The sequence below is a fragment of the Hyperolius riggenbachi genome, chromosome 1 (assembly GCF_040937935.1).
Source record: "Hyperolius riggenbachi isolate aHypRig1 chromosome 1, aHypRig1.pri, whole genome shotgun sequence".
NCBI classification, from domain to species: domain Eukaryota; kingdom Metazoa; phylum Chordata; class Amphibia; order Anura; family Hyperoliidae; genus Hyperolius; species Hyperolius riggenbachi.
This window is the reverse complement of record NC_090646.1, coordinates 479,457,231-479,483,658: the sequence shown is the minus strand read 5'-3', so window position 1 is coordinate 479,483,658 and position 26,428 is coordinate 479,457,231. Positions and strand designations below refer to the sequence as shown.

General features: G+C 43.9%; 1 protein-coding gene and 1 long non-coding RNA gene across 7 annotated transcripts in view; one reads left to right on the top strand and one right to left on the bottom strand.

The window, feature by feature from the left end:
* Positions 1–26,428, top strand: part of LOC137521824 (uncharacterized) — a 54,401-nt gene that overhangs the window by 6,903 nt on the left and 21,070 nt on the right. Inside the window, exon 2 of the long non-coding RNA XR_011022215.1 lies at positions 24,265–24,352. This is a non-coding gene — a long non-coding RNA (uncharacterized lncRNA). The remainder of the gene's footprint in view (positions 1–24,264; positions 24,353–26,428) is intronic.
* Positions 1–26,428, bottom strand: part of ADCY4 (adenylate cyclase 4) — a 183,414-nt gene that overhangs the window by 136,897 nt on the left and 20,089 nt on the right. Inside the window, exon 1 of one of the 6 annotated variants that reach the window (XM_068241546.1) lies at positions 10,565–10,903. The exons of 4 other annotated variants lie outside the window; for them this stretch is intronic. The gene's annotated coding sequence lies outside the window, so the exon portion shown is untranslated. Of the gene's footprint in view, positions 1–10,564; positions 10,904–26,428 lie in introns of those variants that run through there. One more of the 6 variants, XM_068241591.1, reaches the window with a different exon arrangement.

Here is a 26,428-nt window from a genome sequence, read left to right as displayed (position 1 = left end):
AAAACAGTTTTAAAAAGTTTGTTTATAAACAAACAAAATGGCCACCAAAACAGGAAGTAGGTTGATGTACAGTATGTCCACACATAGAAAATACATCCATACACAATCAGGCTGTATACAGCCTTCCTTTTGAATCTCAAGAGATCATTTGTGTGTTTCTTTCCCTCTGCAGCTATCATCCACTGAAGTGTCAGGCTGTTTCTTACTGCAGAGTGCAGACAACTCTGCCCGTATGTAATTCATCAGTATGTGAAAGCCCAGCCAGCTCAAAGGACGATTTATCCAGCTTGTAAAACATAATAGAGCAGAGAGGAGAAGCCCTAATCTAAATAACACACAGGCAGTGTGCAGAGAGGGGCCTGGAGGGGGGAGATGCATCACAGAACCACAACACTGAAGAACTTGGCAGCCTTCCAGACACAGGGTGACAAGTCCGACAGGGGAGAGATAAGCTGATTTATTACGGAGATGGTAATAGAAGAAAGTGCTGCAGTAAGCCAGAGCACATTAGAATAGGTATAGGAACTTGTAGGATGGTAGAAAATAGGATTACATTTTTGTTACGGAGTCTCTTTAAATCAAGATTGTCAGCCATAAAATCAAATTCCACTCTCACTGCTTTGTGCTCATTATTCAGTCTACAACCTGACCCTGCATTGCAAGCATTCCAATGTAATCATAAATGTTTCTGTTTTAACAAATCTTATCCCAGTCAGCCTAGCTCCTTTCTTGTACAGTACTTTGCTGGGGAGAGGGAATCTAGTTATGTCCCCTGCTCTTTACTGATTGGCTGAGGACAGTTTAGTGTGACACAAGGCTGGGGAGGTAGAAGCTGCTAAAATATGATCTAAGTTGTGCTCACATGTATTTACAAAGCAAGCTAGATAGAACAGTGCAGTTTCTAGGGAAAAACACACTATAAGCGATTTTCTGAGAGTTTTAGCCATCAGTGCTTTCTGAGAGCTATTTAAAAAATGCTCCCATTGGCGTACATTAAAATCGTGATCGCGGTAAAATTGTGTGATTTTAATGTAAGTCAATGGGAGAGTTTTTTCAAAAGCTCTCAAAGCGCTGATGGCTAAAAAAAAGTGCTTATAGTGTGTCTGGGCCCTAGGGGAGGAAATTACATCAGGATTGACTTCAGAGCCAGTAGAGATGGAAAATGCCTATAACAGTTTTCCCTTTACTATATATAAAACTCACTGAAAAGAGGACAGTACAATACATATATTATGTAAGTAGAACATATATTTATCTACTTATATATGCAGTTTTTTTTCCTTGGGTAGTATGGCTGTCCCTGCTGCTTTACCAGTTATTCAATGACTCTGGTATATGCTGGGCTACTTTAGTTCTGTTTTAAATGCAATGAGAAAAAAAAAGGGAAAAAAAAGGAAACCTACAAAGCTTCTTGACATATTCTTTCCCATTTTATCTGTTACTTTATTTGGTAAACTGTTCTTGTTATCCAAAGAGCCCCTGCTTTTGTGCTATACCTTCTCCATATGCACAGACCATGTGATCTCTTCTATTTTTCTGCCAATCTGCACATGCTTCAGATCCCCCAGTGATCATTCTGCATTTCATGCCACAGCCTTTGTCACAGTTGTCATACTAATTCAACTTCCAGTGCATTAAATTCTAATACAGGTCCATTTCAACAATTCTATTCACTTTGTAAAAGTTTGAACTCTGGGGGGAAAAAAATATAAGCTTTCAAAAGACTGTCATTATTAAACGAATGAAAAAAAAAGTGCACTGGGGAAACTAGGACACGATGGCTAATGTGGAGCACGATTTCTCAGCCTGTCGTACATGAACCCGCAGGGGTGCCCAAGATGGATGCAAAGAGTACTTCAACCTTTCAAAATTAACTCAATACAGCACAGAGTGTTATTTAATCAGGATAGATAAATGGATCAAAACCTGCATTTATTACACGTCTGCCATGTACTTTGTGAACAAGTATGTAGGCAGAATGTTTACAGGGTGCATTTTATCAGAAAATGAAAATGACCTAGATTCGAGGCTGAGAGATTCTGAAGATCTGGCAATTACAAGGCTAATTCAAGCACGTTGTAAATGAAATTATAACTGAAGGTATGCACAGACACGAGATGGCAGTCAGCAAGTTTAACTCGTGTTTGGATGGGACAACTACAATGTGCCGGTGGTTCCTCTCCACAGACGCTAAAAATCATCTTCCAGGCTCACAACACTATTTTATCACTGTTCCATTTGGTCTGTGGAAATCCTCATTGTACCTATAAATCAAACCTATGGTCAGTTAGGTTTGGTTAACACTAGACCAGAAGATGGTCCGATTCACAGAACGGACCAATGGACATTTCTATACAACGGGATGAGGTGGCCTCACTTCACAAGGCAGGCACAGCTTGCATTCAAAACAGATGCAACAAACTGGAGGATGTTGGCTTCCAAAAAGCGTTTGCACGCAGAGTGTTCCGTAGTAGACTCTTCCACCACATTGAGGGATTCTCATGGAAGAGTACCTGGGACCAATGGACATGTCACGGATCCTATGTTAAATATAGGATCTGTTCAGACATGTGCTGATATGTTTGATTAGTGCAATGCCAGAATGCAACTCATTGCATGCACAATTTTTGGGGACAAAGCACACGCTGTGGATGCTTATGAAAGAAATATAAGTCTATGGGAACGGGCAGTGTCTGTTCCCACTAGGATATTTGCTGCATTCATTTGGTTTCTTCAGTGACTGCCTTCTGTCACCTTCTACATTCTTTATCCCCACCTCCGCCATACCGATGGGAGCCCCAACAAATGCATACCTGAGGCTCGCCCTAGGGCTGAAACAGACCAATGGTATTCCTCCCTTCCCAGAGAGGATTCCTATTGGTACACCACTCACTGGACCAATTCAAATCCTCCCTTGGAATGGATTGTTCCTGTTGGTCTGTTTTAATGCAATGGTGAGCCCAAGCAAGATACTTTTGCCAGTGCTCCCATCAGTATTGTGGCCCATGTCCCCAGGGGTGGCAGCAGCGATGGACCCAAGCAGATGCCCAATGGTGCTTAGTGTGAATGAGGTGACAGGTATGTAATGTACACTATGAGAGGCATAGTGTATCTACACACGATACGCTATGAATGCACTTTTGTGCATCTGGCATACTCTGGACCCAGCCTAAATGGCCAACTTGTAGAAAAAGAAAAATGAGGCTGTAAAATAATGCTGTGGGACTGTATGTAGGGTTGCCAGCTGATGGCTATTTTACCAGCTCAGCTAGGACAAATTACTCAAGCTGCCAAATATTTTGTATATACAAACGTATAAATACATTATGAAAAGGGGGGAGGTTGCGCATCCCTAAAAACATGCTGCAATTAAGTGGTTAATCGCTCAGGCATGCTCCACCTCTATTAGGCTGAAAATGCATGCCCTGAATCCAAAACAAATGCTACATTTATTATACTATGGAGGAACTTTGGCTTCCACTATAGTTTGCAAAGCGCTTTTTCAAGTGCTTTGCGATTTCCCTATACTTTGAATTAAACAAAACCTGTACTGAAAAAAAGTTCACCTGGGGGGTACTCACCTCAGTAGGGGGAAGCCTCTGGACCCTATCGAGGCTTCCCCCATCTTCCTGTGTCCCACGGTGGTCTCGATCTGGCCCTCCGAACATCGGGGACGTAAATATTTACCTTCCCGGGTCCAGCGCAGGCGCAGTATCGGCTCTCCACTCGGAGATAGGTGGAAATAGCCGATCGCTGTTGACCCGCTCTACTGTGCAAGCGCAAGTCTCCTGCACCCGCGCAGTAGAGCGGACCTGACAGAGATCGGCTATTTCCGCCTATCTCTGTGCCGAGAGCCGCAACAGCGCCCCCACTGGAACCAGGGAAGGTAAATATAGCAAGCCTTGACAGGCTTGTTGAGCGTGGATTGCAGGAGACTTCAGGGGAGCCAGCGCTGGATTGCCTGCAGCTGCAGCGGAGGGGGAAGCCTCATTGGGACCCTGAGGCTTCCACCTACCGAGGTGAGTACCCCCCAGGGGAACTTTTTTTTAGTTACAGGTTCTCTATAAAGCTCAAAACGCTCAGGAAATGGTGCAAAAGGTCGTGTTTATGATTGGAAAGAAAGCTCATTGCTCATGTGAGAACACTCACATAGAGCAAAATTGCAGAAGCGCTTTTGAAGCGATTTGAAAGAAAAAAAAAAAAAAAAAAAAAAAATCGCCAGCGATCACCAGCGCTTAAAAAAAAGAAGAAAAAAGCCAGAATGCTCTTAGTGTGAACAAGCCCGTAGATAGAACAACTATGGGAAAGTAATGCTCATCTCAAGTGCTGACGGCAAAATTTTGCTAAATATGAACATCAACAAAGAAATGGAATTTGCCAAAGACAAATCAGATCCAGTAATGGCTAAATCAATTAACTGGCAGCTATTTAACATCAGCTTTCAGTCAACTAATCAATCTGTGGCTCTGATTTGCTCCGGCTATTGCCATACCAAGAGTATTAATGATCAAGTAGAGAGAAAAAAATAGGCATGTTCGGATGCAAATTGCTCAGTTTCAAGCTGCTATCTGCATGCAAGCCCTTGACATTTGCATCTTTAGCAGTTATCCCTAGCCATTAGGGATGATCAATGAGATGCTAATTTTTTCAAAATTATGCAAATTTTTATGCAACTATATGCAGTTTGAAAACAGACCAATTTAAACCCAGGTTTAAATTGATTGGTCCATTTTCAAGCTGCATAAATGTGCATAAAAAAAATTGCATAAATTTGCATCAACTCGGAAGAATTTGCATATCTGTGATCATCCCTACTAGCCATGTCATGCAGAACATGGATTTGCATGTTTGACAGATAGTAACATAATATGGAGCAATACATAGTTGCTGCCTCATTAAATCAAAGAAGTAACCGTAGTTTATAATACAGTTATTTATATAAAAAGTCAGCATTTCCATAGAAAAGGTAGTAACCCCAAGGCTAAGTTCATACTATGTGCATTGCGTAACACAGCATGACCAATTGCTATGTAATGTGCACATTAGGAATGCTCATTCGGATCTTGCGTAATTGAAATTTCTGCATTTTTGATTGGAGATCGGCATTTATGCGGAAATACTGCATTACTTGTTTTTTTTTTTCATTTTGTAATATGCCTTGATAAAGGGGACCTCCCATGGCCCCAAAATCGTTGGTGACCAGAATCGATACTGGGTGTACCATGTGAATAAAATCATGTTGAACTTCGAGTGTGCAGACTTCTGGATTATCAACTCAGAAGTATTCTGCCAATCAGAGAATGCATTAGCAAAAAATCAGGAGAAGAAAGTCCATCAAAATAGCACCACTCAGTTGAGATAATATAACTTTTATTCAAAATATATATATGTCTGACTAATACAAAATATATGACATCTTTGAGTTTCAAAAGGTAAAAACAATTAAAACCGACCATGTGGTCATATATGGTAACAGACTGTTGCCATATATGACCACATGGTCGGTTTTAAATTGTTTTTACCTTTGAAACTCAAAGATGTCATATATTTTGTATTAGTCAGACATATATATATTTTGAATAAAAAAGTTATATTATCTCAACGGAGTGGTGCTATTTTGATGGGCTTTCATTTTCTGATTTTTTGCTAATGTATGTTTTGAGCCCTTGCACACTCCTCTAAACATTGTTAAGTGTTGCGGACACACTGTAAGGGCTGGAACCCACAGGAGCGCTTTTGGCAGCGTTTTGGCAGCACTGCGATACACTAGCAGTTTGCCAAAACGCTGGGCTAATGTTAATGGATGGGGCAACTTCCACAGGAGCGTTTGCGTTTCCCAGAAACGCAAACGCAGGACCTGCAGCATTTTGGGAGCGTTAGCGCTTCAATGTAAAGTATTGAAACGCTAGCAGAAACGCTCAGCAAAACCTAAACTGAGCGGTTTTGCTAGCGTTTTGCGGTTCAGCACACTGTAACAAAATTAAAAATAATTCACAGGACCAATCAGGATAAAAACGCAAAACGCAAAACGCTAGGCACCCGCTGGGGAAAAAAATACAATGTTGCAAAACACAACCCAAAACGCGCATGAATCCGCTTGCAAACCGCTCAGACAAAGCGCTAGCGGTTGCGTTTTGCGTTTGCGGTTTTCAGTGGGTTCCAGGCCTTAGGGCTGGTGCACACCGCACGGCTTTTTTCTCAGCGTTTCTGCAGCCGCTCGCGGCTGCGGATACGCTTGGTCAATGTATCTCAATGGGGTGGTTCACACACCAGAGCGGGAGGCGTTTTGCAGAGACGCATACTCCCGGGGTGAGGCATTTTTTGGATTGCGGATGCGTTTCTGCCTCAATGTTAAGTATAGGAAAAACGCAAACCGCTCTGAAAAACGGCAGTTCAGATCGGTTTTGCCAGCGTTTTTGTTACAGAAGCTGTTCAGTAACAGCTTTACTGTAACAATATCTGAAATCTACTACACCAAAAACGCTTTACAAAACCGCAAAATGCTAGCTGAAACGCTACAGAAAAAAAACAAAAAGCGTTTCAAAATCTGCTAGCATTTTTTGGTGTGCACCAGGCCTCACTCTTTTAATCAGAGAATGCAAAAAATGACCCAAAAAAGAAAGACTCCTCGGAAATCAGAAATCTATGGAATCGGTACTGAAGGAAATCAGAATTTCTACAGAACTGGAAATCGCCATTTCCGACCATCCCTATTGCACATGTTAACCAAAAAACACACTGTACAAATTGTGTTTGGATAACGTGGTCTGTTATGCTGATGTGTGAACATGCCTATACAATTATATGGGTGGTGCGTTCACATGCATTGCTGCACATAGTGTGAGCTCACCCTTAGGACCCTCACCATGGCAGCCAAATCTCAGCAATTCCCAGCATGTGAATTCGCATGTGGAAACGCAGCCTATTAAAATCGATAGGCAGTTTTTGAATTGCCTGCTACAGTTTTCCTCACAAAGCATTCAAAACCCAATAGCTGTGCATGGTTATAGCGATTCAGATGCAAATTGGTGCTAGTCTAGTTTGGGGGGCCCAGCAGGAATCATAGGGAAATTCAGCTTATGTGATTAGGTGGATAGCATTCCCTCGAACTGCTAGGTTTCAGATAAGTTGGAGTAAACGACACCCACACTATTTGGCCAATCTTAACTCTTTGTGCTATAAGCAGTGTTCCCCAACCTTGTCCTCAAGGCCCACCAATGGTACGTGTTTTGTGGCAATACACAAAGGTGGTTAATCAGCTCTGCTGAGACACTAATTACCTCACCTGTGCATGTTTGTGGTTTCCTGCAAAACCTGCACTGTTGGTAGGCCTTGAGGACAGGGTTGGGGAACTCTGTGAGGGTGTTGTGATTGGAGAACTGTTCCCTATGAGGTTTCCTGCTTGGTCCCCTAAACTAGACTAGAGCCTGCGTATTTGCATCAGGACCGGTGCTATGTCCGATTCCAGAAAGAATGCAGCTCTATTGGAAACCCAGCCTTAAGGTGCCCGTCAGACCGCAAGTGCGACCATAGCAGACTTATCCATTTTTCATGTGATGTCTACTGTATTGTGTCTACTCCATGTGTCAAGTCACAAGGACAAAACCATGTTCATTCCCCCAAGGGACTGCAGAACCATAAAATACTTAACAGTCAAACTGGAACAATCGGTCATATTGTCCTGTCCCAGTTTAGGAATGATCACTGTACAGATACTTTTATTAGATGTAGTCCAGAGCAGTTGGTTTTGCTCCATAGAGAGAGGAGGGAGCAAGATAAGTTGGAGATGCTGAATAACAGTTATCATGCATTTAGGGATTTAGCACAGTGGATTGTTAAATTGCATCATGTGGCACCTACACTGATGTTGGATTAGCACTCAAGACAGTCATGAACTATTGGAATAGGTGACAAAAATCTAATTTCTATAAGTCCCCGTTCACACTTGCGTTTTTGCAAAAAACGGAACGGATGTCCGGATCCGTTCCGGACCGGATACGTACGGTTGTACTCAGGATCCAGTCCGGATCCATTCCGGATCCATTCCGTTTGCATCCAATTTATCATCAGTAGGTGATAAGGTTGATATCCGAATCCGTTTTTAAAGAGATACAGACTATATAAATTCTTGGGGTCTGGGAGTTCTGCAGAAGCCCTGGGGTCATTGTTGGAGACAGCCTGACGTGTGGAGACCATCCTTGGATGTAGAGACTGCAGTTTGGACCATGGATCCAGTGTTTTTGTACTCATTTTACCTGGGAATTGTCTCCTTTTTGATTTTTACCTATACTATGTGGGAAGAAGGCGTGCTCCTCGCAGGAGATGGTGGGTGCACCAGGCAGGTAGCTGCTGCACCTGTAGATCAGGTCCTCAGGTGTGTAGGGCCTCACCTCTTACGTCCGACATGCTGCCAAATATCTCCAGCCACAAGTCACTGCTGCTCCATTCCTCAAACGCTGGGCCCATGAAAACGCATAGGAAGTGGGTAGAACGTCCAGATTTTTTTTATAGCCAGTGTGTTGCCTCCTTTCCGTTTCTCATTGGTTCAGCTGTGCGGATGGTGCAGTCAGGATCTGGTCCGGGTGTGGCGGCCGGATCCGACGTACGTGAAAAATAGAGCAAGTTGACGAGTATGTACGCATCCATAGACTATCATTGGATTGCCAAACGTCCGCTCCGTTTGTACAGTATAAGTTCCGGATCCGGTCCGGAAAATCCTGACTGCTAACGCAAATGTGAACCCAGCCTTAGTATCTCAACAGCACAAATTCATATTAACCCCCTGTACACCAAAACTCATATGCACAATAGCTGTTCTCACAGGCAGCAATAAAAGCTCTCCTAGTATTGTATTAAGCCTCTCCACAGGGTTTTGTTCTGGAAACGTTGTCTTCTGTAAGCTTATTTTAATCAATACAGCACTCATGTCTATGGAAAAAAAAGCTATAGTGTGAATGAGTATCAGTGAGCAGAAGATCTTTCAGGGTTGTCAGCAGAAATGGGGGTGTAAAATTTAACTTACTATATTTTTAAGCTGTGAGGTAAATCATTAGCCTTGCAAATAGGATTAGCCCTAGAGTTCTGGTTCAACTGATAATTGCAGTACTTGTGGTGCAAAAGGTTAGGCCAAAGCCAAAATGTTATCACCTCTGGTTGTCAACACTGCAAACTAAAGCAGGCCACACACACAAACAGCAGAAAGCAGTATCTGAATAAATGACTTTATAAAACCCATTAAACCTATTGGAAACTGACAGCAACAGTAATGATGTATGTTGCAATCATTTTAAAAAAAGAAAACCAAATCAGCTGAAATCACTGGAACAATTGGGATCTAGCCGCAGTTTAATCAATCCATTTGAAATCACTTGGATAATCACTTTTGATACTTTCGGAACCACATAGAACCATTTCTGCTTGGAGCATTTAATTTTCATAATATGTAGCTAGACTAACTAGCTCCATACACATGAAATATATGCTGAACATAAGATTGGCCAAGAATTGTTTACCAAAAGGTTAACAACAACAGTTATAAACAGCGATTATCATTCATGTAGATTAATCCATCCTAGCAGATTGTTTCAGACGAGAATCGGTATTAGTCGCATCGGACAACAACAAATTATCGTTCCATTCAAACAACTCAGGTGTGGCTAGCTACACACTTCCGGGTACGCAGTTTAGCGGTCTCGGTAACGATCTGATCAGTAGACCGTCATTGTATTCAAATTCATTAGTCTCAACCATCTGCGATTGCTCACTTTGCAACAACGGTGATAGTGTAAAACGGAGCTTAATGCTAGGTACACACGATACGATTTTCTGACAGATTTACTGTCAGATCAACTTTCCAACAGATCCGATCTGATTTCCAATCGATTTTCCGATTAATTTTCCATAAAAGTGAACGGAAGATTGATCGGAAATCAGTTCGGACCTGTTGGAAATAGTAAATCTTACAGTAAGTATGTCAGAATATTGTATAGTGGGCATACATGGCTCGATTTTGCCGCTCGATTCTTCCGTTCAATCGATTCGCCACTTGATTCCGCAGTCAATTCTCTCATCTTCCGCTCATTTTTCTTCTCTTTTTCCATTCACTTCAATCTGGGAATCGAGTTGCGAAACGATCGGGAAGGAGATCAGACATGTTGGGAATTATCTTAATCTTAATGGCTCAGAATTGAGCCGTGTATTCCCAGGTTTGGGGGGCTAAAACGTAATAAAATAAACTATCAGCAGCAGCCTGTTTGGGGACTGAGGAGAACAAAGGAATGACAAAATAGTTTTACTGGGGAAAAAAAAAAAAAAAAAAAAGAGACGCCCCTGTTGACAAGGTGCACTTGGCAACCCAAATACCCAGGCACAGGCAGCAAGTACCAAAACTCACATTAATAAGAAAAATAAAATCACTGACGAAGGAAAACACTACATACGATAGGACAAAGTTCTCAGAACTATTAAAAAATACATATTTCACTGGCTGTCTTCAGAAATTTGACTTTATTTCCCAAAAGCCCACACGCCTCAGTCAGTCAGTTACAGCACATGAAATGCTCACCCCCATTCGTAGCCTCTCCACAGGAAAGCGCCGCTCGGCAGCCCTCTTCTCCTGGCTGCCCTTTGCCTTGCTGAGCTTTACACCGGGCGGACAGTTCAGATGGGAGAGCGATAAGATAAAAGTTGGAGAAATCCGTGACAGAGTGAAGCGTGGCCGCGCTCAGCAGCAGCAGCAAGTGTCGGGGTATTACAGGGGGAGGCACTGCTGGTGACTGATTACTTGGCAGCCTGTGGGGCAGAGCACGGTGGCTGCTGGCTGGCTGGGAGGAAGTGGGGACATGGGCACACAGCACTGCTGGGAGGGGAGATGGAGCGCAGGCAGGCGGCAGTGAGTACCTAGAGATACAACAACGGAAGGGAACTTTGATCTGCTGCTTAGTCTCCAGCGCGTGTTTAGAGAGAAGCTGCTGAGAAATAATGAGGGAGGGGTAGCCTAGAAAAGCAACCTGGGATCAAAGGCTCTTCGTGTTCCTTGGCTGTGCAATCCTGGAGCTCTCAGGTTATTTCACTGGGAAGATAGCTGCTGGCAGGCCCTGCTTTTACTTATTCATGTCATAGGTGGGTGACACTATTCCGCATATTAGCAGCAGTGTTTTCTCTGTTGGGCTGTCATGCTCCATTTCCCCTACAAACCTAAACTGTGTACAAGGTGTGAAAAGCCAAAACCCAGCCTCGTGTTTAGCAGAGGAAGCCTGCTCTGATTTACAGCTTTATCTCATTGCTCTTGCATTTAGCTTATGACAGACTAATAACACCATGAGGGCTTCATTTATTATCTCAAATTTAGCTTTTTAGCAACAAAACATTTTATAAAGCCCATATCTCCCATACGTGCATATTTTCAACTTAAAACTACTCACACACTTCATTTAGGATTGTAGAATTGTTTTAGGTGAAAGTCTAGCGTGCGTGTACACAGTTGTTACCCCTCCCCCCAGAAATCTGAGCTTTCCCAAAAGTCTGTGGCATTCACTTTTGCAATTAGCCAGACAATTGGGGCTCCTACTGCCGCTGTGGTAGCATATTTTGGAACCTATCAGAATTTGCATCCTATAGTGTAGGTGAAGGTTAGTGTTAGCCATAGGCAGTGATGTAGCCCTCTAAACACTCTATATGTAACACTTGAAAAGCGCAACAAAACCTGCCAAGGTGATCCACACTATTAGAGGTGCAATAAGTGGATGGGGAACAGTTTAATGATCACTACTATTCAAAGCATCTATAGAAGTGATTATTACCAGCACAGGACCAATAAACAGCTAATATTTTGGTTGAGGAAGAGCCCAATGGGGCCTCTCTGGCCCACTGGCCCTGATGTGGTCGCTACCTCACCAAACCCCTATTGATACGACACTGGCCAGAGGATAGAGTAGTAAAGTATTGTGATTGGCCAAATAGTGTGGGAGTAGCTTACTACATACAGCCTATTGGCAGTTTGAGTGGGTGCCATCCACGTTAGCTGAATTTCCCTATGAGGATTCCCGCTGGCTCTCCTAATGTAAACTAGTGCCAAAAAAGTATGCTTCACTGTTAATGTCCGTGTTTTGCAGTAATGCACTGCATGCAGTGCGTTCCAATGCTGCACGCCTTTATACTACACCGCACCTGCAGCATTGTGAATGTTGCATTGGTGGTGCTTTGCAATGCAGAAAGCCGCATTAAAATGCGGCCATTATGCTGCACCGCAAAGCACCACTGTGAACCTATTCTTACTGCTTCCTCCTGGGTCCACTATTTTCGTACAAATTAGTGGAGGCGACTACGAGCAGGAAGCTGCCATTGTTCTGTGAAGTTTCCCACTGGGTTCCCTCAACTAGACTAGCGCCAAATAATTCACCCCCTTCCCCAAGAAAAAAATGATTCCATGTTCCCCCCACTTGCCTGTAACCTCCCTTCAACTCAAAAAGAGTAAACAACCTTTGGAATACACTTAATGTAAAACAGTCATTAATTCACGAACAAACTAGAAATCATTGGTGCCGAGATCACTCAACTTCTGTACTAAAGTTAGGGCCCGTATCCACTAGAGCGAATCTGCATGCGTTTCCTGCATGCAGATTCGCATAGACAATACAAGTGGATGGGACTGTTTCCACTTGTCAGGATTTCTGGGCGTTTTTCTGTGCAGAAAAAATCTGCACTGCAGAGCCATCAGAATTCACATACCGCTATGCGATTCACATACAATGTATTTAATAGGAAATTTGCATGCGGTTTTGGTATGCGAATTTTCATGCGAATTCGCGTACGATTTCGCATAGAAACAATGGAAAAGCACACAGGCACTGCCATGGTTAAATTCGCATACATAGTCATCCATGCGAAATAGTATGCGAATTTGCATGAAAATTCGCATACAACCGCATGCGAAATTCGCATCCGCATCCAAATTTTGCAAAAGTGGAAACGGGCCCTTAGGGCTGGAACCCACAGGAGCGCTTTTGGCAGCGTTTTGGCAGCGCTGCGATACGCTAGCACTTTGCCAAAACGCTGGGCTAATGTTAATAGATGGGGCAACTTCCCCAGGAGCGTTTGCGTTTCCCAGAAACGCAAACGCAGGACATGCAGCATTTTGGGAGCGTTAGCGCTTCAATGTAAAGTATTGAAACGCTAGCGGAAACGCTCAGCAAAACCTACACTGAGCGGTTTTGCGGTTCAGCACACTGTAACAAAATTAAAAATAATTCACAGGACCAATCAGGATAAAAACGCAAAACGCTACACAACCGCTGAGCAAAAAAATACACTGTTGCAAAAAGCGACCGAAAACGCGCATGAATCCGCTTGCAAACCGCTCAGACAAAACGCTAGCGGTTGCGTTTCGCGTTTGCTGATTTCAGTGGGTTCCAGGCCTTAATGGTACCAAAAGTCACAGGAATGCTGACACCAGTCGGGTTTGACTCACTAAAAGTAAATAAAAATTCAGCTAGCAGCATTTTGGTGCACTACACACATTGCCCTCTTCAGCTATACTGAGCTATTAGATATCACAGTGAGTTAAAGGTGGTGCCAACCAGTGTGCAATGCTTGGCGTAATTTCTTGTGTAAACATGCCCTAACTGAAATCTAACATTTTACTCAGGTATTCATTTTTTATTTTTATAGTACTGACACATATTTATTTTTTATAGCACTGACACATTCGTTACATCACACATCAATAATTCACACTGCTAACTGTTCCTCAGAGGAGCTTACAGTCTAACATCCCTACTACAGTCTACAGTCAATTCTGGCTAAAGCCAGTTAACATACCAATATGTATTTGGTTTCTGAGAGGAAACTGGGGCACCCAGAGGAAACCTGCACAAATGTAGAAATGAACATACAAACGCCATAAATGGTTTAAAGAGGCGCCCTGGTGGTATATAAAAGCGACTTCTACATTGACAATTTTGACTAAACATATTACACTATTGGGCTCCCGTGTTTTTTGTTTCCTGTGCCTTTTCCCCAGAAGGTGTCCTGACACCAATCATCCAATACAAATGCCATGCAGATAGTGACCTACCTATTCACCTGGCTTGGCAAAGAACTACATCAGTATTAGCATTTCCTTCAGAACTTACAGCTGATACACTACGCATCCCAGCACTATCTGCACGGAGTTTGTATGTTCTCCCCGTGTCTGTATGAGTTTCCTCTGGGTACTCTGCTCCCACATCCCCCCAAAAATACAGATAAGTTAATTAGCTTTCCTCTAAATTGGCCCTAGACTACGATACATACACTACACGATACATACATAGACATATGACTATAATAGGCATTAGTATTAGATGAGCCCCTCTGAGGGACAGTTAAGTGACAATATACTCTGTGCAGCGCTGCGGAAGATGTTGGCGCTATATAAATACTAAATAATAATAATACAATGAAGACTGAAAGGTGTTTGCTAATTTCTGTCATATCTTTGATACAGACCAGGAGAGGAATCTACATAATGAGGACACCAGTAAAAACCTGCTGGAGGTTGTAAATCTTTCTAGTCTATGAAGAAAGGAAAGTTTTGTCTGGCGGTTTCTGTTTTCATGGGAGAAACACAGTATTGAGTTTCTGTGGCAGATGCTGGTTCTGCACATATTTACATAATTCTAAGGCTGTGAAGCATTTCTCAGATGATGACTGCATTCACAGTCATATGTGGTCTTGGTCTGATCTCATTTTCCAGCTGAACCATTCACTGCTGGGTGGAACAAGATCCAATGTGCGTTTCATTGCTATAGCACATATACACTATATTTGCAGCCAGATGGGTGTAAGGTGCCTGTACATCAGCTGCTTGCTATGGCAGATTATGCAGCCTCAGGCCTTTACTCTACATAATGCCCCTTTGTGTGGAGAGATGATATTTTCTATGGCCCCTTATGTGATCATATATCTGAAATGAAACACCTTACAATGGTTGCATCTGTCAGTGCATTTAGTCATTGCTGTTACCCTTGCTGTTATACATGGATCTGAGAAGCACCCCGATTATGAATAAGTGACCCCCTTCTAAAGCTGTATGATCTCACTGCTGGGGAGCCCTAAGTACCCATCATCCAAGCCCAACCTTAATCCATGTCTTATCTCTTAGGCCCTTGCACACCAAGCCAGTTGTGTTGCAATTACATTCCTATAGGGCTTACACCTCGAGGGTGGTCCGGCAGGTTCTGACGCAGTAATGGACAGCATGCTGTGTGTTAATATGTACGTTTATAGTGGCAGTGAGGCATACTTTCATTGTACTGTATGTCTCATCACATCATTACTACATGATGCACTTTTTCGGCTATGTTGTGTTGCGAACTTCTCTCAGTGTGAAAGGGCCCTAAAGCCAGCCCTCACCACCTGATTTACAGCGGTTTACAAAAGTATTCGGCCCCCTTAAAGTTTTCCACATTTTGTCATATTACTGCCACAAACGTGAATCAATTTTATTGGAATTCCACGTGAAAGGCCAATACAAAGTGGTGCACATGTGAAAAGTGGAATAAAATCATACATGATTCCAAACATTTTTTACAAATAAATAACTGCAAAGTAGGGTGTGCACTGGCGTAACAATAGGGCCTGCAGCCCCTGCTTCCGCGGGGGGGGGGCCCACGGGGCCCACTCGGGGCCGTTTTGTGGGGGCTGGAGGGGTGGCAGCATGAGGGGAAAGCCTTGGCCACAGTCGGCGGGGAGAGGGGAAGTTCCCCCCCCCCTCCCTCACCTTGGGGCTCTCACCTCTGCGCTCCCCTCCAGCTTAACTGTGTCAGTGGGCAGTGGCGGGCAGTGTCACGGAACAGCCGTGAGAAACGCGGACGAATTGGAAGGGGCCGCGCAGTCCAATTTCTGATCGCTGTCTGGCTAAATTTGTGCAGCCATTACAGGAATCAGAAATTGACTTTCCTGGTTTTTTAAAGTACAAGTTTTTCTCCTCTGCCCCTGACTTATGCTGCGTACACACTGGCGACTATGGTCGTTTGAAACAGCTCATTAACGATCGTTCCGCCGACAATCGGGGAAAGAACTTTACCCAACGATCATTAACACGAACGACATCGGGAAGATGGAAATATCCAACCTGACGGATCATATCTACCGACAATCATAACAAAACATAGTGTGTACAGACATCGGCCGAGAACGATCGTTACAAGGGCCAATGCGCCTGCGTTGAATTCTGCCCAGCTTCAGTACTTCCTTTGTAGCGCGGCTGTAAAGATTGTTACATTGCTCATTTCAATTAAACTTTGTTTTCAAGTTAACAATCATATATTTGTATCTATTGTAACTCCATGTCAGTGGGATTTTTTTTATTGTATATAAATATGTACGCAACATATCCTTCTGATCGTTCTTTTCTGCGAGAACGATCGTTAAAATGTGTATGATGATCGCTGCATCCCATCATTGCATTCCAATCTTTCCAATATCGTTCGTCTGGTAACTATCGTTCCTTGCAAACGATAGTTATTGCAAGTGTGTACGTAGCATTAAAGGAGAACTGTAGTGAGAGGTATATGGAGGCTGCCATATTTATTTCCTTTTAAGCAATACCAGTTGCCTGGCTATTCAGCTAATCCTCTGCCTCTAATACTTTCAGCCATAGGCCCTGAACAAGCATGCAGCAGATCAGGTGTTTCTGACAAATTTAGACAGATATGACAAGATTAGCTGCATGCTTGTTTCTGGTGTGATTCAGACACTTCTTTAGGCAAATAGACCATCAGGGCTGCCAGGCAACTGGTATTGCTTAAAAGGAAATAAATATGGCAGCCTCCATATCCCTCTCACTACAGTTCTCCTTTAAGGCCCATACACACGTCGGATTTTTCTGTACGACGGGTCGTTTGAACGTTCAGTCGTTCGCACGTCAAATCCAACGTGTGTACAGACTATCGTTCGCGTGATAAGACTGGTTTCCAGCGATCCGCCCAGGAAACCAGTCTTATCACGCGAACGATAGTCTGTACACACGTCGGATTTAACGTGCGAACGACTGAACGACGGGACGTTTAAACGACCCGTCGTTCAGAAAAATCCGACGTGTGTATGGGCCTTTAGATGCAGGATGTCTTTTGATGTGTTAATTAGCTTAGAATGTTTATCTTTCATTACCTCTCTAGTCACCAGCTGGGGACTCTATTCAGAGAAGGCTTCCCTCCCCAGCAGGGGGCTACTCCAAACCTACTTTCCCCCCAGACTTCTTGGCACCGATGAATGGCCAATCTGAAAGCCGGGGTGGTATGATTTCCTGTCGGTATACGAAAACCGAATATCGCACAGCTATGAAATTCATATAGTCTTATTCGGTAAAATCTGGCCATCGTGCTGATATGAAATTCATTGTGATGGCCCGTCCGGGTATTGAGGTATGACCCTTCTCAAGAACTGGGTCCGCTGCCCTAGCCATGTCTGATGTCATATTAATCTGTATTTTCCGACAAGTATGAATCTGTTACCCCCCTAAATATAACGTGTATCGTTCCTGAGTTACAGCATTTTATAAAGTTTAGCCCTAAAATCTCTCAGAGGGAATGAACTTTCATTGGTTGGTAATTCAGAGGGGGCTGGCATTGCCACACCCCCAAACCAGCTTCAGCAAAAGTATCTGCGAGGGGCCCTCCCCTCAGTCCTCCACATTCCATCTGTACAGTGCTGTCTGGTGCTAGCCAGAGGACACATGGCTAGCGGCCATCTTGATCGGCCATCTTGTCTAAACTGAACAAAGGACATTTTCCATATTGCTTGGATTTTAACTTTGCTGAACTGAACAAAAGGAACTCTACAAGTTTTCCCAGAACGGACATATTTCCACAAACCCTAAGTATTTTCTCCCTTTTTTTATTTCATACTGGCTATTACTGTTTTGAAGGGAAGGTTCAGGGAGGGTGGTTAAAAAATAAAAATCAGGCCGGCTGCCAGGTCGAGCTCTTCTGCGCTCCAAGGCCCGGCACTTCTGCGTCCCACGCTGGCGCGCTGACGTCATCGGACGTCCGCCGGGCTGTACTGCGCAGAACTACTGCGCCTGCGCAGTACAGCCCAGAGGACGTCCGATGACGTCAGCGCACCGGCGTGGGACGCAGAAGTGCCGGGCCTTGGAGCGCAGAAGAGCCCAACCTGGCAGCCGGCCTGGCCAGGTCTGGTCGGCCACCGGAGACCACCGGGAGCCTGCGGAGCGGCGGCGAGGGCACCTCCTGCCTGCCACGGGCTGGAGGAAGCCCCAGGTAAGTGGAAATTGATTTTTATTTTTTAACCACCCTCCCTGAACCTTCCCTTTAATAATTGTTGATTTTAATAATTGTCTGTATATATTAATTATCTATATTGCTTTCAATAAACCGACGCTATCGTCAGTTGTTGTTCCAGCTACCCTATTATTCAGCATACACAGGAACTGAACTCAGATCTCTGAAGAGATGCTACTATTGTTGATATCTAGACAGAATAGAGTGTGTTTAACCGTTTTATTACTAGTCAGTCAGCAGGCTCCTCTGTCCCATGGTAACAGAGGTGGTGGCAGTTATACCCTGAACTAGTGTGTAAGGTTGTATTTCCGTAACCCACAGGCTCCCTTCTGGTCGGGCTGCTGCCCAAATTTCTGTCGGTTTCTGCGCAAAGATCGCGACCAAAGCTTGCGTGGTCTGTGTGCTGAAACCGATTGGAAGGCAATTTGCGGTCTGACCACTAGGCTCTTGTGACAGGCAGGAAACAGATACATACCTTCCGTGCGCTCTACCAGCCTGCGTTCCTCTCGCTAGCCTCTGACGCGACTTCCGGTATAACAGGAAGTCGCGTCAGAGGCTAGCGAAAGGAAAGCAGGCTGGTGGAGCGCACAGAAGGTATGTATCTCTTTGCTGCCCGCCGCTGCTCGCCGCTGCCCACGGCACAGTTAAGCTGGAGGGAAGCGCAGAGGGGAGAGCCCCGAGGTGAGGGAGAGGGGGGGAACTTCCCCTCTCCCCGCCGACTGTGGCCAAGGCTTTCCCCTCATGCTGCCACCCCCTCCAGCCCCCACAAAATGCCCCGAGCGGGCCCCAGGGAGGTGGGGGAGCCCGCTCTAAAATTGTGCAGGGGGCCCGGTGGGGCCTAGTTACGCCCCTGAGGGTGTGCGTAATTATTCAGCCCCTTTGGTCTGAGTGCAGTCAGTTGCCCATAGACATTGCTTGATGAGTGCTAATGACTAAATAGAGTGCACCTGTGTGTAATCTAATGTCAGTACAAATACAGCTGCTCAGTGACGGCCTCAAAGGTTGTCTAAGGCCTAGTGCACACCAGAGCGTTTCCGCTGCGGTTTGCGATCCGCCTGCGGGTGCGGATCCGCTAGGGTAATGTATTTCAATGGGCTGGTGCACACCAGAGCGGGAGGCGTTTTGCAGAAACGCATGCTCCCGGGCTGCAGCAGATTTTGGATTGCTGATGCGTTTCTGCCTCAATGTTAAGTATAGGAAAAACGCAAACCGCTCTGAAAAACGGCACTTCAGAGCGGTTTGCCAGGCGTTTTTTGTTACAGTAGCTGTTCAGTAACAGCTTTACTGTACCAATACATGAAATCTACTATACCAAAACCGCTACACAAAACCGCAAAACGCTAGCTGAAACGCTGCAGAAAAAAAAGAAAAAGCGTTTCAAAATCTGCTAGCATTTTGCGGATCTGCTAGCGGTTTTTGGTGTGCACCAGGCCTAAGAGAATATTGGGAGCAACAACACCATAAAGTCCAAAGAACACACCAGACAGTTCAGGGATAAAGTTATTGAGAAATTTAAAGCAAGCTTAGGCTACAAAAAGATTTCCAAAGCCTTGAACATTCCATGGAGCACTGTTCAAGCGATCATTCAGAAATGGAAGGAGTATGGCACAACTGTACACCTACCAAGACAAGGCAATCCACCTAAACTCACAGGCCGAACAAGGAGAGCGCTGATCAGAAATGCAGTCAAGAGGCCCATGGTGACTCTGGACGAGCTGCAGAGATCTACAGCTCAGGTGGGGGAATCTGTCTATTGGACAACTATTAAGGGGCCCATACACCTAACGATTTTCCTGCAGAAATACGTCCAATTCGATCACAGTGATCGAATCGGCTGTGAAATCGCCGCACACACCGCTGACAGAACGATCGATTTCTGTCCGAAATCGATCGTTCCCGTCGATCCGTCCGTGCGGAAGATTTTTCTCGATTGCCGGCGGGTCGGGAGTGCGTCGATAGCTGCGTTCGAATGCCCGTCGACCAACGCAATACAGCGGGTATACATTACCTGTTCCGGTCGGCGCGAGTCATCTGGTTCCCGCTGTGTTCTTTCCACGCTGGGTTCCGGACCGGCTGCAGCTACACAGAACTTCCTGTCCCGGCAGGAAGTTTAAACAGTAGAGCGCCCTCTACTGTTTAAAGTTCCCCTGGACAGGAAGTTCAGTAGCTGCAGGAACTGGACTGCAGGTCTGGAGCCCGGAGCGGAGAAGAAGACAGCGGGGACCAGGGGACTCGCGCCGGCCGGAACAGGTAATGTATGCAGGGGGGGCGGCAGCTCCACAGATTGTGATCGGTTTCAGGCTGAAATCGATTCACAGTCTGTTTGCAGTAAAGGTGGCCATACGATCCCTCTCTGATCAGATTCGATCAGAGAGGGATCTGTTTGTTGGTCGAATCTGATGGCAAATCGACCAGTGTATGGCCACCTTAAGTCGTGCACTGCACAAAGTTTGCTTTTATGGAAGAGTGGCAAGAAGAAAGCCATTTTTAACAGAAAAACATACGATGTCGCGTTTGCAGTTTGCCACAAGCCATGTGGGGGACACAGCAAACATGTGGACAAAGGTGCTCTGGTCAGATGAGACCAAAATGGAACTTTTTGGCCAAAATGCAAAACGCTGTGTGTGGCAGAAAACTAACACTGCACATCACTCTGAACACACCATCCCCACTGTCAAATATGGTGGTGGCAGCATCATGCTCTGGGGGTGCTTCTCTTCAGCAGGGACAGGGAAGCTGGTCAAAGTTGATGGGAAGATGGATGGAGCCAAATACAGGGCAATCTTGGAAGAAAACCTCTTGGAGTCTGCAAAAGACTTGAAACTGGGGCAGAGGTTCACTTTTCAGCAGGACAACGACCCTAAACATAAAGCCAGGGCAACATTGTAATGGTTTAAAACAAAACATATCCATGTGTTAGAATGGCCCAGTCAAAGTCCAGATCTAAATCCAATCGAGAATATGTGGCAAGATCTGAAAACTGCTGTTCACAAACGCTGTCCATCTAATTTGACTGAGCTGGAGCTGTTTTGCAAAGAAGAATGGGCAAGGATTTCAGTCTCTAGATGTGCAAAGCTGGTAGAGACATACCCTAAAAGACTGGCAGCTGTAATTGCAGCAAAAGGTGGTTCTACAAAGTATTGACTTAGGGGGCAGAATAATTATGCCCACCCCACTTTGCAGTTATTGATTTGTAAAAAATGTTTGGAATTATGTATGATTATTCTTCCAATTCTCACGTGTACACCACTTTGTATTGGTCTTTCATGTGGAATTCCAATAAAATTGATTCATGTTTGTGGCAGTAAAGTGACAAAATGTGAAAAACTTCAAGGGGGCCGAATACTTTTGCAAGCCACTGTATGTTTAACATTGACCACACCATTAAAGAATCCAACTTGCGATCATATCTAAACCAGTTATGATCATAGCTATGAAAAAAAAATCCACCACGCGGAATGATCATTTCTTTACAGAAATGATCGATAATGTAATCATCCAGGATAGATTGGACACATCAGGTTCTCTGTTTTTTATACAATACAATTGGAATAACCGGATGACATCACAGTGTAATTGTGTGACGACGGTGGCTATGAACAATACAATTCTCCGGAGGATCGATTTGATCATAATATTGACTGTAAATGGTCGTTCAGGTCCAGTAAGGAAAGCTGCTATCCAATTTGATCATATTTCCGTTAGAATGGCGTGACATGACCACACAGTGAAGCATACAGTACAACAAAGTATGCTTCGTTGCCACTGTAATTGTGCACATTGTCTGGTAAATGGACAGCATGCTGCATGTTACTCCGACAGGACACACCATACCTGATGTAAACATTACATAGAAATATTGTTGCAGTGTGTTGAGATGTGATGATATTGTCCATTGTGACTGTCAGTCAAAACTGAGAAAACTGATGCAAACTGGAAGTTGCAGTGGGGTTGCATTATCCTAAAGGCACTATGTACACTTATTTCTGGACAACTAGTAGGAATACACACACTTCTCATAGGCAGCATTGCATAAGGTATGTTATGTAACACACCTGGGGCTCGATTCACTAAAGTGGGATAACTGCTATCCCAGTAATTATCACGCGAGCTGCCGCGCACAAAGGTGTGCCCACGAACAGCATTACTTCGTGTGATAAGCAAAGGTTTGGGCGCGATCATGTGCGCTTTTCATGTGAATTAACGCTGTTAGCGCACTAACCTTTGCGTGCGGCAGCTCGCGTGATAACTGCTGTGATAGCATTTATCACACTTTAGTGAATGGAGCCCCTGATGTGAACGTACCCTTACATACACTGTGGGATGGATAACGTGTGCACTTATCAACACGTTTCATGCGTGTAAACCTATATCTACAGCCACCTTCATTATTTATATGGTATGCAAAAAATGTGCACAGTACTGCATCAAAGTTACTGTGTGCATTATGTGGCCTATTGTATGAGCAGCCATATTCCAAGCTATGTGTAGCACTTTAAGCACATGCATGCCCAAACAGCAGCATTTGCACCTTTTGTATTATCCATGAGGCCGGTTTCAGACTACTGGCTGGCGTTAGCGGTGCGTCCTGGAACCGCACCACCAAAAACAGGCTTTTGGGGATTACCATGTTAATACGCGCTCACTTTCTGTTTTGGAAATACGGAAGTATATTGTAAACATACGCTTCCAGCATGCGTGCTGCAACACCATCGTGTAAATCTATTAAACACCATGTGTCGCCTTAGACTTACATGACTTCCAGTCCGCCACAGGTCACAGCAGAACCACTTGGTAATGTAGATCTGTCGTTGCGTCGAGGATGCGGTGAAAAAGTAACTTCCGTTGTATCGTGACGCACCGCGTTGGTATGAACGGCCCCATAGACTTTCATTGGGTTGCGGTAAAAATACCGCACTGCACCAGCCCAGTGTGAAAGGCCCCTGAGGCTCATACTCACGCTCAACCAAACTGCCTGATTGATTTGGTCTGTTGGACATCAAACCGGCGTGAGTACGATTGCAAATGACTAGACGGCCAACTGATAGCAGGCTGTTTGCCCAACCCAACCGTCAGATCAACTCACATGGCTGTTGGGCTGATATTGGCTTGCACTTGTTCTGAATACCGGCATGCCGTGCAGTTTGTTGTTTTGCTTGCGTTCTCAGTATCTAAATGATTTGGTTGTTTTGTTGGTTTGGCCGTGTGGAAATACAGGTCGTGTCAATGGGTCGTAGTGCGGTTGGTCATGTCATCATGTTGGCCAGGTGCTTTGTTGGATATGTGTACGAGGCTTTAGACTAGAGTTGATTAATTGTATACAAATAATTTTGAGTTGAGGCACGTTATGTTAATTTTTATGCAAATATATGGAATTGGACAAAATAATAAATTAAAGCATTTGATGGATCCCATCCAAAGTTGCATACAACTGTTGTATGAACAAACATAAAATTAGCCTCAACTTAAAATGATTACCATCTCACTGACAGTCTCTCAAATATCAGGTATAGCTGCCCTACTCCCATCATATGCAGGGCTTCACTACTCAGGAAAGATTTACACCTACCACCCCATTTTCCAGTGCAAGTGCAAGTCAGTAAGGGTGATCCGATTTTCTATTTTTGTATATCAATGGATAGTCAGATTAGAAGAAATATGAATAAAATATAATAAGAAGAGATTCTTCCCACAGGAATTCATGAAGTATATGATTTGTAAACCTTTGATTGGCTTGCTGCGATCCAATGATACATTTGTTTCCTGTTTTACCCTATGCAGGATGCAAATGTGGATTGTGGCTAGCCAATCAGAAACTTGCAATTTAAGTACCTGATCAAACTGATCATATACTTCTCCTTGAGAAGAATATCTGTATAATAAAATGACCATCTGTAAAGTTAGAAGATTAGCTATATCAGCCTCCGTTCTGTGCAGCGTTCAGTTCTAACCTGAGATATTTGTTTCTTTTTGTTCCTTGTAGGAGAAAACATCTAGAATCTAATAAAGGCTTGCTGAGTACAGTAAGTGCAGCCTGATTCTGGCTATCTCGCATCAGGCTTACATTTCAGGTATGTGCGCTCTTTAATCATCTCCATTATCCGTTCAAGGGGATCCATTTCAAAATACAGCAACATCTTGTTCTAGTCTCCAGTACAGACATAGGAACTACTGGACAAAAGCTTTGTACCTAGAAAAAGTTCTGTAAAACAGATGCAAGCAGCCATTGTCCTTGTTTTTCTGTGTTTCAGTAACAGGGTCATACACAGGCATGGCCAGCTGGATTTTTGCTTAGAGGCACTGAGAAGTGCCCAGAAAATGCAATTCAGGATAGGATTTCCTGCAGAGTGTAAGGAACAGAGAATAGTAATTTTTAAAGCTGAACTAAAAGCATGTAAAAAGAAATACCATGTAATCCAGAAACCAATTCAATAAATAATGATAGTGTACTCTGCTTTTTCTTTTTGACGTGTATTGTTACGATTTTCTTGAAAATAAATAGTTTATTTTCAGTTTGCAACAACAATCACTTTGTAATACTGGTTAGAAAAAACAAACTAATCATGCGCAAAACCATAGCTACAGTGATTGTTCATTATGTGATTATTGTATTATTACTTTTTATATAGCTCTGTCATCATGTTCCTATCTAAGAGCAATTATTTCCTTTTATGGGGTTTTTAAAGGTTTTAAAGCCTATTTCCAGCAAATATAACTATTTTTTTTTTTTATTAACAACATTCTTCACTCGCAAGTAAACTAGCAGTGCATCCACAACCCCTTCTTCCACTAGTGTCCTCAACTTCAAGGCCACATAACCCCACCATCTTCAGGGACGACCAGAAAGCCGGAAACCAATAAGACATTCAAAGCCATTTCAGCTTTGATTGGCGCTTAACTCTATGCTTGGAGCTCCAATTTAGCCCTCATATTTTCTACACTACTTAAAGAGGAGCTGTTAGGTATAAGGTCTCAGAGAAAATAAACACATATATCAGTAGCTAAAGATTGGCTGTACTTACATTACATATGCATTTCACTGTCCACGTTTGGATTTCACAGAATTTGTATATAGTATATGCAGAGATAGATGCTCCTGACAGCTCATGGCAGGCTCCATGTTTTTCTGTCAAATGTGTCGTCATGTCCTGCCTGCTTCCTGATCACAGATAAGCTCCTACTTGAACAACACAGTGTGCAGTGAATATTAATGAGCCATGTGGCTAGGAACAATAGCTGACTCCTGCAGAGTACTCTGCCCCGAGATTTATCAGTGCTACACGCTGGACTGATTACAAGCTTCTGTAACGTCTCATTAGCAGCCGAGGGGAGGGCCCCAGAATGCTTTGCAGTTTAGTATGCGGCTTGCGTCCTTATGGGTCTATAACAGACTTGCTGATAAGCACACATCAAAGGTAACTGAGATTTTTATCTTCACTAATGGCTTTTGGGCTTCCTTCTAAACTGTTTAACACAGGAGAATAGAGGTTTAAATTAGCTTCTGCAGCCTGACAGTTACTCTTTAAACTTGTATTCCACTTCAGGTCAATTTCAGTAGACTGTTTTTAGTGTATCTCATGGCTGGCATTCTGTAGTATGTTTTGCACTGCCAGACTTCCATGCAGCCACCCTTTAATGTAGGGCAGGTGGAGTTGCTCATCTAAGGAGTGATTAAGGTTTCACATTCAGAAGGTGCATATCACCAGTCCAGGTTATTTGCTGGTGCTTTGTTTGTCACTCTTGTGACCAATTCCGCAAGCATTCCATCTACTGACCATCTATTCTGTATTGAGTAACTAGACATTAAGCAGCCAGTTAATCACTAATCTGGTTCACTGAGTGACTGTCACTAAGCCCTTTGGCGAGGTGTGTCACCCTGGTGTGGTTTAGTTGTACAGGGCTCGCAATTCCTACTCTTCCTAATGAAGTCATACAGTTCTAAAACTGTGAGAGCTCCCTGTGCTAGTCAGGGCGAATAAAGCCTTTTTCATGATGAATAAAGTCTCTTAACTGTACTTAAGTGTGAAACCCTGAAACTGAGCTCCAGAACAGTCGCCAAGACCATGTAGCAGTTTAACAAGACACTTTCCATTCAGAACAGGCCTCGCCACCATAGTCAACCTAAAAAGCTGAGTGCAGGTCCTCCG